Source organism: Notolepis coatsorum (assembly GCF_963971535.1).
Source record: "Notolepis coatsorum genome assembly, chromosome: 8".
Lineage (NCBI taxonomy): Eukaryota > Metazoa > Chordata > Actinopteri > Aulopiformes > Paralepididae > Notolepis > Notolepis coatsorum.
In genome coordinates, this window is record NC_140172.1 from 116,238,590 (window position 1) to 116,252,359 (window position 13,770).

Here is a 13,770-nt window from a genome sequence, read left to right on the forward strand (position 1 = left end):
GCAGAGAGAGAGCCTTCATGGGCAGTGAGAGAGCCTTCATGGGCAGTGAGAGAGCCTTCATGGGCAGAGAGAGAGTCTTCAGGGGCAGTGAGAGAGCCTTCATGGGCAGTGAGAGAGCCTTCATGGGCAGAGAGAGAGCCTTCAGGGGCAGTGAGAGAGCCTTCAGGGGCAGAGAGAGAGAGCCTTCAGGGGCAGTGAGAGAGTCTTCAGGGGCAGAGAGAGAGAGAGCCTTCAGGGGCAGAGAGAGAGAGAGCCTTCAGGGGCAGTGAGAGAGCCTTCAGGGCAGTGAGAGAGCCTTCATGGGCAGTGAGAGAGTCTTCAGGGGCAGAGAGAGCCTTCAGGGGCAGTGAGAGAGCCTTCAGGGGCAGTGAGAGAGAGAGCCTTCATGGGCAGTGAGAGAGCCTTCATGGGCAGAGAGAGAGAGCCTTCAGGGGCAGAGAGAGAGATCCTTCAATTGAATTTTGTTCAAAAATTTCACTGAAATATCTTTTATTTGACTGTATTTACAGTGATAATGTCCCTTGCCGGTTTGTAATTGTATATGGACATAAATAAATGTGTGTGTGTGTGTGTGTGTGTGTGTGTGTGTGTGTGTGTGTGTGTGTGTGTGTGTGTGTGTGTGTGTGTGTGTGTGTGTGTGTGTGTGTGTGTGTGTGTGCGCGTGTGGGTGCGTGCGTGCGTGTCTGTGTGTGTGGGTGCGTGCGTGCGTGCGTGTGTGCGTGTGTGTGTGTGTGTGTGTTTGAGTATGCATGTATGCATGTCTCAAGGTGTATGACTGGACCACAACAACAACTGGTTTTGATAGTTCTTCAGTGAGCTGGATGCAATCCTACCTGGAGGGGACGGTACACTACCCCCCCCCCCCTCCCAGTGAGCTGTGGTGTTCCACAAGGAAGCATATTAGGACCTTTACTGTTCCTAATTTATGCAAATGACATGTCATCAGCTTTTGACTGCAACTTGTTCCTGTTCACGGACGACTCGGCCCTGCTGGTCTCTGACAGGGACAAGTTGCAGGTTGAAAAAGCCCTCAGCTCTGAACTCGGCAGAATCTGCACCTGGCTCGCTGATAACAAACTATCATTACACCTGGGTAAAAAGGAATCCATTCTCTTTGGATCAAATAACAAACGCAGCAAGGCCAATGGCTTCTCTGTTACAGTGGGTGACAATATTGTCACAAGGAAAGATGAAATTACCTTTGTTTATTATGTTCTCTCTTTCTTACACAGTACCGTATATTTGTATGTCTTGTATGTCATAAATGTCTTGATGAATTGAAAATGGAGGACCCTTATGTAAACAAGACGAAAGTCTTTTTCTGGTCTTCATCCTCTTAGCAGTTGTTTGTATTGAGCTGTACTGTATTGTACCCATTCTGCAATTTGTTAATAAAGTTTTCAATCAATCAATCAATCAACAGCACCTTTGTGATTCAGGAGAGTTAACTTTCTCCACCCTTCAGTAACTATGGAGAGAAAAACTCATGCATGAGACCAGTCTCGTCGTTTTCCTAACTCCACTTAAACCAATTACACCTCAGACCCGCCCCCTGGCCCCGCCCCCTGCGCCCGCCCCCTAACAGGGGAGAAGGCTGCAGACTGAATAGAGTGGCGCCCTCTCCTGGATGCCCCATGCTTCAGTTCATAGTGTGAATACACAAAAAAATTAAGAAAATACCACACAATTTATGAAATTCTAGAGTTGGGCCACACATTGCAATCAGTATTTCTAAACACAAACATCTCCCTCGGAACCCTTAATCTGTGACATCATCAAGGTTGTTAGCCTACAATCTCAAACGGAGGACTGACGTTGTGGAAAGTTTGTTTGAACTGAAAGAGTCAACTGAACTTTGTTTTCTCATCCAAGGTGAGCTGATCAGAACCATGAGATCCACCTGGGTGCTCTGAGCTCTCACAGTCAGAACCATGAGATCCACCTGGGTGCTCTGAGCTCTCACAGTCAGATCACTATATACATTTATGCTAACATAAATAAAACTGAAAACACAATAAGAAAAAATGTAATGAAAATAAAATAAGCTATAATGAATGAATCACATCCATCACAGACACCAACATAATACTGAGGAACACAACTCACTCTCATCACATGGTTTCAACAACACTTCTACTTCTCTTAGTTGAGCAACTGGACCAGATGCCTTAGAAATAAACGAGTGGAGAAAGTCTGTTTTGGCCCAGGACACATGTTGATCCACAGGACACAGTATGGTGATCCCAACACCACAGCCAGATGCATCCTTATAAAACACAGAAATTGTGGAAATTGCAAGAAAAAACATTTTGATAAATGGGAGAATATATAATGTGAACAAAACAATGATGTGATGAAATGGACAAAATGTTATGAAATAGGCTACTATACGTTTTCCAATTCAAGTTCAAGTTTCTTTATTAGTTGTCATACAAAAATACAGAATACTTTTATATGAAATGCTTTTTCCTGTTTTGCTCCTGAGAGTGTGCTAGATAAAAATATAAAATATATTTTTTAAAGTATAAAATAGAAAGTCAAAAGTATGTAAACAAGTGTAAACAAAGTGTTCAATATACATATATACAATATACAATGCAGAGTATGAAAAAAAAGTAACTGAGTTACAATACAATATACAGTACAATGCAGAAATGGGATGAGGTACAATTTAGGGTAAGGTGCAATGAGGTATGAGTTGTAGTGCAAATCTCTTTACCAATAAATATAAAGTGTGTTAAAGTGTCTAAAGTGGGTGCTACAGTGAGTTGTTTATTTAAAGTGAGTGTGTACGTGTGGATGTGTGTGCTGTGAATGTATTTGATGGTTTGTTACAGTGTTATTGTCGTTGAGCATCCTGGGCCCCGTTCCCCGTACCTGGCTAACTGAGTTAGCCGGATAATTTCCAGTATAGCCTGACTTAAGCCAGACCTTTCCATTCCCCGACGCTCGATTGTCTAAATCACCATGGTAACAGATCAAAAAGTTTGAGCCTGGTCGAGAGCAGGTTTAAGTTCAGTTAGCTGGATGAACCATGGCCACGCCCCCGCAAAGAAATGCCAGCTCGCTTCCTGAAATGATTCTCACAGTCTAGATCTGCATTATACCATTCTGAATTATGTTCTTGTGCTTCATTCTTCTAGAGGGGGCTTTTGAAATGTGAAATAGACCCAAAATGCTGATACTAAATTCACGTTGTCCTAAATAATGCACGTTATATATACCGTGGCGCTCGCTAGGTGCGATGTACACATTATGTGGTTATTTTAACAACGCGCAGCATTGCAAATGTGAATCCCGCTGGGATATTTTTAATGATTGAAACCTATCGCTCGTTTGGCTCTGATTCCTTTCATATTCTCCGCTGTGGGAGCGCCTGGATTGTGTTTCATTCAAGCATAAAATTGAAGTGTCTATGCGTGGATTGTGGTTTTTGTGGATTATGAATTACGAGGAATCTGAGGATTGTTGAATTGTATCATCACTCACACGTTATTGTGATATTGTAACTGGGATTAATGCATTTGAGAATAAAGAGATAAAACTTCATTCAAAAGAAAAATATTCTAAACACGGGTCTCTTGTCCATTGATCGATACACAATGAATATATCCCGTCTGGCACAGTGGTCCAACGGCCAGTGTTCACTCCTGGCAAGCGGGCGACCGAGTTCGAGACCCCGCGTTTCCAATATAATTTTTTTGGAATATAATATTAATGATTATACGCAAAAGTAGCCTAGTTTTAAGTTAAAATATTATAAATCTACATGCATTGAGGATGTCATTCTTTATATAGCTCTCAACGTGCACCAAATTGAAGTATTTACATTTCAAAAAGAAAACTAGAAGAAGTGGGATTCGAACGCGGGTCGTCTGTGTGAAAGGCAAAATGCTCGACCATCAGACCACGGTGGCAGACAAATGAAACATCAACGATACATCCATCAATGGATAAGAGAGCCGTATCCTTATTCTGAAACTGTTGAACTAATTATTTTCGCTAGCAAGATCTCATTTGATTATCCATTCCATGAACCTACTGCCAGCAGGGCACGTTTAAAGAAATATAATCTGATTGATTGGGGTAATGAGGGACTTATAGATTATGCATTTAACTTGTCGGCGAGGCTATTGAGCCGTACTGCAATCTGTTAATAAAGTTTTAAATCAATCAATCAATCAATGCCGTTAGAAAATCAGGATTTCTGCTCTCGACACTTGCTGTCTTCTCAGCTGAGGCGGGCGCGCGCACTGATCCCGAGTATCAAGTCTGGTTCGAGTTAACAAGACTGAATCCACCTTCGAGGAACAGGAAAATCCCGGCGTCAAACATCGGGTTAATTGAATCTGGATAATGGGACTCTTGATCGACTTAGTTGAACCAGGTACGGGGAATAGGGCCCTGATGGCCTGAGGATAGAAGCTCCTTCTGAGTCTCTCTGTGCTTGCCATGAGACTCCGGTATCGCTTCACTGTCAGTAATTAATTATGCACCACTCTCTAGGCTACTGTCATCTGAATTATGCATGCAAGGTATTTATTTAGTATCACAACATTATTTGGCTATTTTGAACAATACCATCTGCGGAAAGAATAACGTTATGATGATTACACATTTGGAAATATACGGGAAATGTCAACAAACCTTCAACACCAGCCTCAACATCAGCGTCTTTACATGTATGATTTCTCAGGTCTTTTCTTGCTTTCGGTTCAGTTTGCATTCAAACTTCAAACGCGCCGCTCCAGAGATCACTTGGAGGCGGACCGAGACCACTTCAAACAGGTGGACCAGGCTGAGGTTGTTTGGTGTGGACCCGAGTTGGATTACTGTGTTCACACCAGCCCAAAGGAACTGCACCAAGGAGGTAAACGCTCCAGGGTTCAATTCAACCGGACTAAACAAGGCTGGTGTGTGAGCATGTTTATAAAAGTCTTGTCAGTGGGAAATTAGCTTTGTTTTGAACCTTGCTCTTTGTGAGCTCCACCGTGACAGCAGGCAGCATGAGTGAAGATAAAGTTGCTCTACCACGGTGCTGAAAGTGTGCACGGCGACAACACGGCTCTAGCCAGCAGTGCATGTGCGTACGCTGGTGTGTAGACTAGGCTACTTGCCGTGCATTAGTGCATGTATGGTGACTAATAAGAGGACAAAAACATTTTAAGCATGGCCTTATTGAAATGTGGGAAATGTTACTTCTGTTGCTGGATGCAGAACAAAGAGCTAAAATGCGGAACTGTCCGGCACAAATCAGAATCAGAACGTTTGGTCATCCAAGTCTGACTGAAATCTATTTTGCGTCCACTGGGAGTACATTTCAGTCAGTAGACCGATCTATGTTATATGTCCTAAGGCTAGGGACGACGTCCCTGTTCCATAGAGATCCCTATAGCAACCTCCCAGGGACCCTGTCCTCCCAATATTGTTGAGCCAAGCCCCAGCGACCCCCATGTATTGAGTCAGCTACTGTATTCCTGGGCTAGTCAGTTGTGACTGAACCCGTGTGAACTGCTATTTCACCCGAGGCAGTGTGCAGGCCCTAGTGAAAACATTGACATAAGCAGTATTAAGAGTGAAATGCCACCCATTTTTAAGAATTCACATATACAGTGTGTTATTCCTGTGCCCAGGACAGTTCAGTCAATATTTGTGAACTTGCACCACTCTCCTAAGGCTGGAAATCAGAGAGAGAAGAACCCTCAAATTTGTGATGTAAACATAAATAGGCTAAAGAGATATTGCACATCTGGAGCCATGAAACGTTATGTTTAGTTCCAAATGAGGTGTATAGTCTTATATATAATATTATTGACTGTTCTGGTGCAGAATCTAAACCTCATAGAGCTCACACAAACTATTTGTGAGCCCACGAAGTCAGAGCCTCATCCACTGTGTCCAGCTTCAGGAGGGAGTGGTGCGTCTTCACTGACTGAACTGTCATCATGGGGGGCACAGGAATCATATGAATTATTCAAATGAGTGGCATTTTGAAGCCAAGCACTCCGAACTAGATGGGCATGCTCATGATCGGCACCAGGCCTGCAGAACAAAGGTGTCATAACAGTCGAGGAGAAGAGAAGATCTGTCATGCAGATTTTAACACACACACATGCGATGGGCGACCCACAGGAACACACACACACACACACACACACACACGCACAGAGTTACTGAATGAAATGTTCTCTGCACCTCCCATCCCGTCGTCCTTCCCCCCAAGGGCAGCCGGGAGCAGACAAGGGCTGCAGCGTGCGCCGCGCCAGGGGACCAATCCAAGTGCTCCTGTCCATCTTCATCAGGGATGCGACAGCGATCTGTTGTGCATGTTTTTCCATTGGGTTTATCTTATCGGGAGGGGAAACCCTTGCGAGCACGGGGAGAACATGCAAACTCCCTTTGGCCCTGGACATACCCCACCTGGGTACCTGGCAACGCGGCAACCTGGTCCCCAAGCGGGAATCGAACCAGGACCTTCTAACTGTGAGGCGACAGTGTTAACCACTACACCAGGTTAGGGTTGTGTTCATGAACAGCGTTTTACTTCTCGTCATGGCAACATGGCGTCGGTCGTAGTTGTATCCCATCTAGCGGTGTTGGAAAGTAACTAAGTATTTCTACTCAAGTACTGTACTTAAGTACAATTCGAGCTACTTGTACTTTACATGACTGTTTTCATTTTAACTTTATACTCTTGCTCCACTACATTTTAAAGGAAATGTTGTACTTTTTACTCCACTACATTTATCTGAACCCATCAGTTACTAGTTACTTTGAAGAAAAAGATTTAGCAAGATAATGGTCTTTCAATGGAATTTCAATGGGGCTTCAGAAAGAGCCACAGCACTGAAACTTCTCTTACTAAAATAATTAGTGACCTCAGACTAAACTCAGGTGCAAATAAAGTCTCAATTCTCGTCCTATTAGATCTAAGAGCAGCGTTCGACACGATTGACTCTACTTCCTCTCATAAGGCTGAGATCCTTCAACAAGGATGTTGAGGATGTTCTATGAGTTGTGGTGGTGGGCGCCTTCTTGTATGCAGTGACCTGCTGGGGCAGCGGACTGAGGGCGGGGGACACAAACAGGCTGGAAAAGCTGGTCAGGAAGGCCAGTAACGTGGTGGGAGTGGAGCTAGACTCTCTTTTTGATTTTGACTACCTAAATGTTTATTGTGAGTGATGTGTAGTGCTGCATTTCCCTCGGGATCAATAAAGTACCTCTATTCTATTCCATTCTATGACCATGATATCCTAATAAATCGTAAAAAAAAAATTGTTGGTCTTTCTGACTATGTATTAAACTGGTTCAGAACATATATCAAAGGGAGAAAATATTACGTCAGGCTTGGAGATCATGCTTCTGAGAAACATGACACCTACTTTGGAGTTCCACAGGGGAGCTGCCTTAGTCCATTATCTGCCACTTGGGAACATCATTAGAAAACACAATGTATGTTTCCATAGCTACGCAGATGACACACAATTGTACATCTCCGCTGAACCGAATGATCCCACAGATATCCCCTTTCTGCCTGTCTCTTAGCAATAAGAAATGGATGACAAACAACTTCATAAAATGAAATGAGGACAAAACTGAAATCCTACTAGTTTGCCCCATTTCAAAAAGACAAGTGTTGTGAGAATCAGATGAGCCATGAGGGGGGTAGGCAGATATTTTTTTCTAAATTGTTGCCTTACGAGGAGTAGTAGTAGTAGTGTTACTTTGCAATATCCTAGCATTATGACAAATATATGACCACCATTTACATTTCTCAAAAACAGACCCCCCCCCCCCCCCCCTACTCCTCCAATGCCATTCATATAACTCTTGCTAAACCTCATGTGTGACATCTGGTGGCATCTAGTCCTTTAAAAAGGTTTTATAAAAGGCAATGGTAGGCAAACTCGTTGACCAGTTTAGTGGCACGGTCAGAAGGTGTCATTGTGGATTCATCTCTTTTGGGGAAATATCTGCCACAGACAGCATTATGTCTGGTTTATTTATTTATTAGCAGTGTACCTGCTAAAGATGAAATATTGATGATTACTCATCAGCTTGCTCCTGTGCTCGAGGTCCAGGTAGGTCCCTCTCACAACGGCAGTCTACAAAGAAAGTAGTTTTATCCTGCTCTTTTCAAATGTAAGACTAGGAGTCATTCATTCGTGATATTACCATAAAGCAATTATTGGAATTATATGCATATGGTCTTGAATTAGAATAGAGTTAAATGCTCCGACTAGTTAAACAAACAAAGGTTTAACAAGCTAGCAAATTAAAGGCCCAGTCCATAATCCAAATGTAAACAAATGGGTCGCCCTAGAGACAAAAATGTTATGGTGAAGAGGTACGTTTTTAGCTAATTCTAGCTTCCTTAATGTCCATAAGTAGTGTGTTCCATAACTTTGGTGCATAGTTTGCAAAGGCTGCGTCCCATATTCTCCTTAGGCTGTGGTTTGGAACCTTCAATAGACCAGTAGTAGATGGTCGCAATGTTCTAGAAGGCACATAGTTGACTAGAGAATTTGCAATGTAGCTTGGTCCTGTTCCATTTAGTGCTTTGTATACCGTCCGTAACCCAGAGGGTATAAGACCTGGAAGCGTGAATACTTTCGACAACAAATGTTTGTTTCCGCGTGCGAGTTTTGCGCTCTGATTGGCCAGGTCATGTGACATGTGCGCCAATCGTGGGACAGCAAGTTCTGCGCCTATTTCCGGGTCTAACAGGCTGCAAACTACCTGCCGTTCTATCGCCATGCTCTAAGACAAACTCTAACCTTAACCAACTTCGAAAGAGCGCCTAAGCTTAACCAGTGTAGAAACAGGCGGTCCCACGATTGGGCGTACATGACCAGAAATGACCTGGCCAATCAAAAGTATTCAGGCGACCTGCGTTTCTACATAACATTTACATTTAGTCATTTAGCTGATGCTTTTATCCAGAGTTACTTACAAATGGTGTACAAGTCAGCAGGAGGGGTGCAGCAACACAAGTTGTATTGTTTGTATAGCAGTGCCGAACATGAGTGCATAGTAGTATAGACATAATTAGTATAGTAGTTTCAATGGCCCCCAGGAGCCAGGACAGAGAATAGCCTGCTTCGTTTCAATGGCCCCCCAGGAGCCAGGACAGAGAATAGCCTGCTTCGTTTTAATGGCCCCCCAGGAGCCAGGACAGAGAATAGCCTGCTTCGTTTCAATGGCCCCCCAGGAGCCAGGACAGAGAATAGCCTGCTTCGTTTTAATGGCCCCCCAGGAGCCAGGACAGAGAATAGCCTGCTTCGTTTCAATGGCCCCCCAGGAGCCAGGACAGAGAATAGCCTGCTTCATTTCAATGGCCCCCCAGGAGCCAGGACAGAGAATAGCCTGCTTCATTTCAATGGCCCCCCAGGAGCCAGGACAGAGAATAGCCTGCTTCATTTCAATGGCCCCCCAGGACGCCTGTATATTTTCCCTAACGGAGTTGCACTTCCGCGTTCGGTTTGCGCAATCTGATTGGCCACTGACGTTTTTTTCAGCGCCAATCGCGTTACTCCTAACAAACTGGTTAAGCTTGGCGACTCTTTCGAAGACGCTCTCTTTCGAAGTTGGTTAAGGTTCGGGTTAGGGTTAGTTGGTTAAGGTTAGGGTTAGTTGGTTAAGGTTAGGGTAACAGCCTGCTGGCACAATTGTTAGGAGTAACACGAATGGCGCTGAAAAAATCACGCAAACCGAACACGGAAGTGCAACTCCGTCCGGAAAATATACGCGCAGCCAGGACAGAGAATAGCCTGCTTCATTTCAATGGCCCCCCAGGAGCCAGGACAGAGAATAGCCTGCTTCATTTCAATGACCCCCCAGGAGCCCGAAGAGGAGTGGGTCTCAGGCGACCTGAAGATACAGAACGTAGGAGTCTTGAGGGAGTGTAGTTAGAGACCATTGCCTGGAGGTAGGAGGGAGCCGTTCCCCTTGTTGCACGAAATGTCAGGTAAAGAACCTTGAAGCGGATTCGTGTGACAATGGGAAGCCAGTGCAGCTCTCTGAGAAGTGGGGTGACGTGGGCTGACTTTGGGAGAGATCAGGTAGGCCTCTACGTTCTGAATGAGTTGAAGTGCCTTGGTGGTGCAGGCCAATAAAACCAACTAGCAGTAAATTGCAATAGTCGAGGCGAGACATGACTGTTGATTGCAGAAGGAGTTGGGTGGCTTCTTTTTGCAGAAACAGGTGGATCCTTCTCACGTTGCTCAGGAAGATTCTGCAGGTTCTGGTTGTTGAGGCAATGTGAGCGGAGAGATCCAGCCAGCAGTGGTGGAAGAAGTACACAGTTCCTTTACTTGAGTAAAAGAAATACCAAGATAAAATAGTACTCTTGTAAAAGTAAGTCTTCCATTCAAATTCTACTTAAGTAAAAGTAGAGAAGTATTTTCTATTGAATCTACTTAAGTATTCTACGTGATTTTTGTGTATTCCAGTGCTTGGGAGCATTCACACCTAGATTATTTGTTAAAGTGGTATGTGGTTCAGTTATGCTGCTCTGATTACATCCTCTTGAAGTTTGACAGTCTTCAAATGTGAAAGTATATAATCTTCATAAATGTTTGCCTTGTTTTGTATGCAAAATATTTTTCTTCAAACTAGTAACTGATGGCTTCAGATAAATGTAGTGGAGTAAAAAGTACAATATTTCCTTTGAAATGTAGGAAGTAAAAGTACAAAGTTCCCTAAAATAAAAATACTCAAGGCTAAGGTTTTTCCTTTACCTAAAGATACCAAAGCTGCTTTTAATGAGGGAAATTATAGACCTATAAGTATTTTACCTGTCTTCAAATCATGGAAAGGTTGGTGCATTCTCAAATTCAAGAGTATTTTGTTTCAAACAAGCTTGCAACAGATTCTCAACATGACTATTATAATAATAATAATAATAATAATAATAATAATAATAATAATAATAATAATAATAATAATAATAATATAATAATAATAATAATAATAATAATAATAATAATAATAATAATAATAATAATAATAATGGCTTGGATTTATATAGCGCTCTTCATGACACCCAGAGCGCTTCACAGAGTCCATTATTCGTTCATACACAGTCATACCGGTGGTGGTAAGCTACAATTGCAGCCAGAGCTGCCCTGAGGCAGACTCACGGAAGCGTGGCGAATAATCATCGCCTACGGCCCCTCCGACCACCACCAACATTCATTCACATGCATACACATTCATACGAGGCAAGTAGATTAAGTGTCTTGCCCAAGGACACAACGGCAATGGGATGGACATGGGCTTGAGCGGGATTCGAACCACCAACCCTATAGAGCTGGTCACTCTACTTCTACTGCCTTGATACAGATGACTGATGACTGGCTTAAAGCTATAGATAACTCTATGCTGGTGGGAGCTGTGCTGTTAGATTTTAGTGCTGCATTTGATGTGCTGGACCATTCTCTACTGGTTGAGAAACTTAAATGTTATGGTTTTAACTCTTCTGCTTTAAAGTGGATACTAAGTTGTTTGTCCTCTAATCACAGAAGGTGTATCTAAATGGCAGCCTGTCCAGTAGCAGAGGTCTAGAGTGTGGCATTCTGCAAGGAAGTTGCCTATAGGACCTTTGCTCTTCTCTGTATTTACTAATGACCTAGCTTGGGCTACCAAATGTGCTACAACAGTTCTTTATGCAGATGATTCGATATTGTATTACGCTGCACCATCATGCAATGTACTTAATGAAATTTTGAGCAGAGAACTTAAAGTTGTGCATGACTGGGTAGTATGTAATAGACCAAATAGAATAGTCCTTAATATCTCCAAGACTAAATGTATTGTGCTGGGAACAAGACACAGGTTATCTACAAATCCAAAGCTTCATTTAAACTTGTGTAATTCAGCAGTTCAACAAGTTGAAAGTACTAAACTCCTTGAAGTGATGCTGGATTGCACTCTGTCTTGGTCTCAGCATATTCATTATATTGTTTTGAAAATGGGAAGAGCAATTGGTATTTCCAGGAAATGTGCTTCTTTTGTTGCCCGTCCCCTTTTATGTGAGATAGTGCAAAGTTTAGATTTATGTCATCTTGACTATTGCTCTGCGATGTGGTCATCTGCTGCCAGTGGTGACCTCAGGAAGCTCCAGGGGGTCCAGAACAGGGCAGCATGGTTGGTACTGGGCTGCTCACTAAGGTTTAATGTGAGCCGTATGCATGCCCGCCTCTCTTGGCTTAACGTTGAAAATAGATTGTCTTTTAATATACTTGTGTTGTTCAAGTTGGTTATGAGCAGTAAAACTCCTGTTTTTATACATAAACAGATTGTTTTTAGTAATACTGTGCATGAGCATTACACTAGAGGTTCCAGTAGTGGGCAGCTTGAATTGCCAGGTCCTAGAACAAACGCTTTAAGAGATCTTTTATTTTTAGATCATTAACTCTTTGGAATAACCTGCCTCAAAACCTCTGCTGCATTTACAGTAGATTAACTTTTTAAAATAATCTTAAATTGTATTTAACACTGTAAAGTATTTAAAATTTTTATTTTGTTTTCTGTTTCTGTGCTTTCATGTCATTTTAGCCATCTTAATTGTTAGTTTCATTATGCATTGTGTGTCGAGTACTGACTTTTAATCTTTTTTTTTGTGTGGACCCCAGGAAGACTAGCTGGTTGCTATGGCACCAGCTAATGGGGATACGTAATAAAATAAAATAAAATAAAATCAAGTACAATCTTGAGGTACTTTGGGTAGTTTACACTGGAATTCAGCAGTGCAGTCTGGCTGTTTTTGTATAGCAAGCATATTGGGAAGAAGGCTACATTGCGGTGGGGAGGATTCAGCCAGCAAGTGAAGTAGCAATGGACAGAGCCTTCTTGACTTCTCAACCTGCTTGCTATACAAAAACAGCCAGACTGCACTGCTGGACTCCAGTGTTCCTGCTGCCCATATTCAACATTTTTGTTGGTTTGATTGACACGCCAAAGGAAAACGTGATAGCAGACTCTACGAATTGTTTGTAGAAAAGAAACTTAGGTGACTTGTCAACCTGGAATTTTACCTGAGCTAAGAATTGACTATTGCAGTGGCAGATAATTTCACAAGATATGGAACAAGCATATCAGCCTGTGTAGACGTCGCTATCATGAATCTCTTATACAGAAGATAAAAGGAATCGTTGACCGTAGCTAATAGTGTTAAAGTAGCCACACCCCTTTCCTGTCTGGACTTACAGGAGGATTGATTGATTGAAAACTTTATTAACAGATTGCAGAATGGGTACAATACAGTACAGCTCAATACAAACTGCTAAGAGGACGAAGACCAGAAAAAGACTTTCGTCTTGTTTACATAAGGGTCCTTCATTTTCAATTCATCAAGACATTTATGACATACAAGACATACAAATATACGGCACTGTGTAAGAAAGAGAACATCATAAAAAAAAAAAATAGAAATCTGAAGGGGAAGAAACTGTACATTAGAGGGGGTTGGGTGGGGTGGGGGAGGATTTTGACATTTACAGGGGCCAGTTTCTAATTGCAGCCACCCGTAGGTGGTCTTTAAGAGCGGTTTTAATGTTGAGACTATGGGATTTTTGCATAGGAGAAAACTAAATCATTTCAATATTTTTTTGTTATATTCAATATTTTAAATATTGACATTCACCAGCCATGGTTTCTCACACACCAAGCTACAACAGAAACGTTCTTATTATTAAAGATTGCCACTCAAAAACATGTTTTTTTATGGTTAACTCCTCTTGGAAGCATGACTTTGACTATTCAGATTGT